The sequence below is a fragment of the Syngnathus scovelli genome, chromosome 10 (genome assembly GCF_024217435.2).
Source record: "Syngnathus scovelli strain Florida chromosome 10, RoL_Ssco_1.2, whole genome shotgun sequence".
Classification (NCBI taxonomy): domain Eukaryota; kingdom Metazoa; phylum Chordata; class Actinopteri; order Syngnathiformes; family Syngnathidae; genus Syngnathus; species Syngnathus scovelli.
Window position 1 is genome coordinate 17,250,001 of NC_090856.1, and position 5,000 is coordinate 17,255,000.

Consider the following 5,000-nt stretch of genomic DNA (forward strand, 5'->3'; position numbering starts at 1 on the left):
AAATAAATACTACATTTATAATAAGTATATATACCGTATTTGCCGGTGTATTGGTCGACCTTTTTCGATCCAAAATCGACCGAAAAAAATCGACCTCGACTTATACACCGAGTCATGAAATTTAACTTCGTATTCATCGCTTCAAATGTGATGGTAACCAAGGCCGTTTCTCATGCATCTCATTGTGCGTTGCATTTAGAAAATTTGAACCGGGCGGCGTGCGCGAGTGCGCGGCCCGCTGGAAGTCGAATGAGGCGCCGCGACCACCTCCGCGGTGCTTATAAACAGCCGATCCGCTCGGCGGGGGCTATTTTCGGCCACTTGGCTCGTGTGCACGGCCTCCCGGATGTGCCGGGCGGGTGCGCGAGCTCGCCGGCCGCTTGAAGTCGAATGAGGCGCCGCGACCACCTCCGCGGTGCTTATAAACAGCCGATCCGCTCGGCGGGGGCTATTTTCGGCCACTTGGCTCGTGCGCACGGCCTCCCGGATGTGCCGGGCGGGTGCGCGAGCTCGCTGGCCGCTGGAAGTCGAATGAGGCTCCGCGACCACCTCCGCGGTGCTTATAAACAGCCGATCCGCTCGGCATGGACTATTTTCGGCCACTTGGCTCGTGCACACGGCCTCCCGGATGTGCCGGGCGGGTGCGCGAGCTCGCCGGCCGCTTGAAGTCGAATGAGGCGCCGCGACCACCTCCGCGGTGCTTATAAACAGCCGATCCGCTCGGCGGGGGCTATTTTCGGCCACTTGGCTTGTGCGCACGGCCTCCCGGATGTGCCGGGCGGGTGCGCGAGCTCGCCGGCCGCTGGAAGTCGAATGAGGCGCCGCGACCACCTCCGCGGTGCTTATAAACAGCCGATCCGCTCGGCGGGGGCTATTTTCGGCCACTTGGCTCGTGCGCACGGCCTCCCGGATGTGCCGGGCGGGTGCGCGAGCTCGCCGGCCGCTGGAAGTCGAATGAGGCGCCGCGACCACCTCCGCGGTGCTTATAAACAGCCGATCCGCTCGGCGGGGGCTATTTTCGGCCACTTGGCTCGTGCGCACGGCCTCCCGGATGTGCCGGGCGGGTGCGCGAGCTCGCCGGCCGCTGGAAGTCGAATGAGGCGCCGCGACCACCCCCGCGGTGCTTATAAACAGCCGATCCGCTCGGCGGGGGCTATTTTCGGCCACTTGGCTCGTGCGCACGGCCTCCCGGATGTGCCAGGCGGGTGCGCGGGCTCGCCGGCCGCTGGAAGTCGAATGAGGCGCCGCGACCACCTCCGCGGTGCTTATAAACAGCCGATCCGCTCGGCGGGGGCTATTTTCGGCCACTTGGCTCGTGCGCACGGCCTCCCGGATGTGCCGGGCGGGTGCGCGGGCTCGCCGGCCGCTGGAAGTCGAATGAGGCGCCGCGACCACCTCCGCGGTGCTTATAAACAGCCGATCCGCTCGGCGGGGCTATTTTCGGCCACTTGGCTCGTGCGCACGGCCTCCCGGATGTGCCGGGCGGGTGCGCGAGCTCGCCGGCCGCTGGAAGTCGAATGAGGCGCCGCGACCACCTCCGCGGTGCTTATAAACAGCCGATCCGCTCGGCGGGGGCTATTTTCGGCCACTTGGCTTGTGCGCACGGCCTCCCGGATGTGCCGGGCGGGTGCGCGAGCTCGCCGGCGGCTGGAAGTCCAATGAGGCGCCGCGATCTCCTCCGCGGTGCTTATAAAGTGCCGATCCGCTCGGCTTGGAGCTATTTCCGGCCTCCCGTTGGTGCCGGGCGGCGTGCGCGAGCTCGCCGGCCGCGATCTCCTCCGCGGTGCTTATAAACAGCAGCATGCGCACGGCCTCCCAGAATTTGAACACATTACGTCAATAAATTTCGCATATTGAATTTTGAAGTTTAATATAATGCAACAATTGAGCTCGACTTATACAAAGGATATATCATAAAATCGTAAATTTCCGTCGAATTTTAGGGGGTCGACTTATACACTGAGTCGACCTGTACACCGGCAAATACGGTAAATACGATTAAATAAAATGATACGACTGGCATAAAAACAAATATAAACCACATAAAAATAAAAGTCACCATTACGTTGAATTATTGGGAGCACCGAGCTTGTTTCTCAGAAACGAGCCGGTCCCATCCAGGCGTAATCGGAGACAATGAAACCCGAAGTGGTTAAGGTTTGTCTTTTAATGCAGGATGCTTGGTCTCCATGTGCCGAAGCAGTTTTGAAGGCTTCATTGGCTCGCTCGCTAGTTTCAGGGGCGATTGTGTCTATAAATTGCAAAATGTTGGGTCACCTCACGGCTTACGGCCATACTACCCTGAGAACGCCCGATCTCGTCCGACCTCGGAAGCTAAGCAGGGTCGGGCCTGGTTAGTACTTGGATGGGAGACCGCCTGGGAATACCAGGTGCTGTAAGCTTTTTCTTTTTCTTATGTGCACTTCAATCGTTTAAGAAGCTATTTTTTACAACACCCATCACGAATGGCATCCGGAAACAGCAAGCCTAATTTAAACTCCGACATTGAAACTATAACACGAGTTTGAAAAAGCTATATTATGTGGTGACATCCACAGCATTGTAGTTAAATCTTTTACCGCTAGAGAGCAGACTATGTACAGTGAGCATGGCTCCCTGTGAACTCAAAGCAGCAGGCTTGACTTGTAAAAGAACCCAACACAACACTTCCATGAAGTAATTGTACTAAGTTCATTTTGTTTTTCCTTATTTAATCACTTCACTGGTTTCTTTTATATCAAACAAATTGTTTTAGGTTATTCACCTGACATGTTGATCCATCAGCTGATAAAGACGCGTCACCATCACATCTGTGACACTCTGATGAAGGCGGAAGAAACCGCCGAAACATGTCAGGTGAATAACCTAAAACAATTTGTTTGATATAAAAGAAACCAGTGAAGTGACTTCCATGAAGTGTTTTTAAACTTTTCAAGGCATTTATTTTGATTCAGCAAAATGCAGGTCGCAACGGCAAATTTGTGCTACCGCATAAAAAGCTGTCAATAACTTTTCATGATAGCCATGTTTCCAGAAAACACCAAAAGCCTTGGAAGAAAGCCTGTTTCGGCCCTGGTTGTAAAAAAAACAAAAAAAAAACAAAAGGGAAGGGTGACCGTCCGGGAATACCAGGTGCTGAAAGCCTTTTTTTTTTTTTTTTCCCACGTCAATTGTGAAAGGAAACTTTTACCACAGCCATCAAGTCCCGCCGCTGCTTGGCATGGTTTCAGGGGCGATTGTGTCTATAAAATGAAAAATTCTGAGCGGTCTCACGGCTTACGGCAATACTACCCTGAGAGCGCCTGCTCTCGTCCGATCTCGGAGGCTAAGCAGGGTCGGGCCTGGTTAGTACTTGGATGGGAGACCGCCTGGGAATACCAGTTACCGTAAACTTTTTTTTTTTTTTTTTTTTTTCTTATGTGCACTTCAATCGTTTAAGCCAAGAACTTTTTACAGCACCCATCACGAATGGCATTCGGAAACTGCAAGCCTAGTTTGAACTCCGACACTGAAACTACAACACGAGTTTAAAACCTACATTGTGTGGCGACAGCCATAGCATTGCAGTTCACGTTTTTACCGCTAGAGGACAGACTATGTACAGTGAATAAAGAGCATGGCTCCCTGTGAACTCAAAGCAGCAGTCTTTACTTGTAAAAGAACCCAGCACAACACATTGCGCTTCCATGTAGTGTTTTTACCTTTTTCATGACATTTATTTTGATACAGCCAAATGCAGGTTTTGTGCACTTCACTTTTCCGTTGGGCATTCGCGTAGAACCCTATTCCAGTTACGGCCAGATTCTTTTAGACTAGTGGTCCCCAAACTTTCTTGCGCCACGGACCGGCTACGCGTCAGAAATATTTTTGCGGACCTGCCTTTATATATATAAATAAACAATAAATCTATATAAATAAATACTACATTTATAATAAATATATATAAATAGGATTAAATAAAATGATACGACTGGCATAAAAACAAATATAAACCACATAAAAATAAAAGTCACCATTACGTTGAATTATTGGGAGCACCGAGCTTGTTTCTCAGAAACGAGCCGGTCCCATCCAGGCGTAATCGGAGACAATGAAACCCGAAGTGGTTAAGGTTTGTCTTTTAATGCAGGATGCTTGGTCTCCATGTGCCGAAGCAGTTTTGAAGGCTTCATTGGCTCGCTCGCTAGTTTCAGGGGCGATTGTGTCTATAAATTGCAAAATGTTGGGTCACCTCACGGCTTACGGCCATACTACCCTGAGAACGCCCGATCTCGTCCGACCTCGGAAGCTAAGCAGGGTCGGGCCTGGTTAGTACTTGGATGGGAGACCGCCTGGGAATACCAGGTGCTGTAAGCTTTTTCTTTTTCTTATGTGCACTTCAATCGTTTAAGAAGCTATTTTTTACAACACCCATCACGAATGGCATCCGGAAACAGCAAGCCTAATTTAAACTCCGACATTGAAACTATAACACGAGTTTGAAAAAGCTATATTATGTGGTGACATCCACAGCATTGTAGTTAAATCTTTTACCGCTAGAGAGCAGACTATGTACAGTGAGCATGGCTCCCTGTGAACTCAAAGCAGCAGGCTTGACTTGTAAAAGAACCCAACACAACACTTCCATGAAGTAATTGTACTAAGTTCATTTTGTTTTTCCTTATTTAATCACTTCACTGGTTTCTTTTATATCAAACAAATTGTTTTAGGTTATTCACCTGACATGTTGATCCATCAGCTGATAAAGACGCGTCACCATCACATCTGTGACACTCTGATGAAGGCGGAAGAAACCGCCGAAACATGTCAGGTGAATAACCTAAAACAATTTGTTTGATATAAAAGAAACCAGTGAAGTGACTTCCATGAAGTGTTTTTAAACTTTTCAAGGCATTTATTTTGATTCAGCAAAATGCAGGTCGCAACGGCAAATTCGTGCTACCGCATAAAAAGCTGTCAATAACTTTTCATGATAGCCATGTTTCCAGAAAACACCAAAA

General features: G+C 49.9%; 2 non-coding genes and 1 pseudogene across 2 annotated transcripts; all 3 read left to right on the forward strand.

The window, feature by feature from the left end:
• Window positions 1-2,283: 2,283 nt before the first annotated feature.
• LOC125976422 (5S ribosomal RNA) lies at window positions 2,284-2,402 on the forward strand. Its single transcript, XR_007484313.1, has one exon. It is a non-coding gene; the product is annotated as a 5S ribosomal RNA (ribosomal RNA).
• An 872-nt stretch (window positions 2,403-3,274) lies between these two features.
• Window positions 3,275-3,393, forward strand: LOC125976387 (5S ribosomal RNA; annotated as a pseudogene).
• An 844-nt stretch (window positions 3,394-4,237) lies between these two features.
• On the forward strand, window positions 4,238-4,356 carry LOC125976434 (5S ribosomal RNA). The gene has a single exon (XR_007484321.1). It is a non-coding gene; the product is annotated as a 5S ribosomal RNA (ribosomal RNA).
• The last annotated feature ends 644 nt before the right edge of the window (window positions 4,357-5,000 follow it).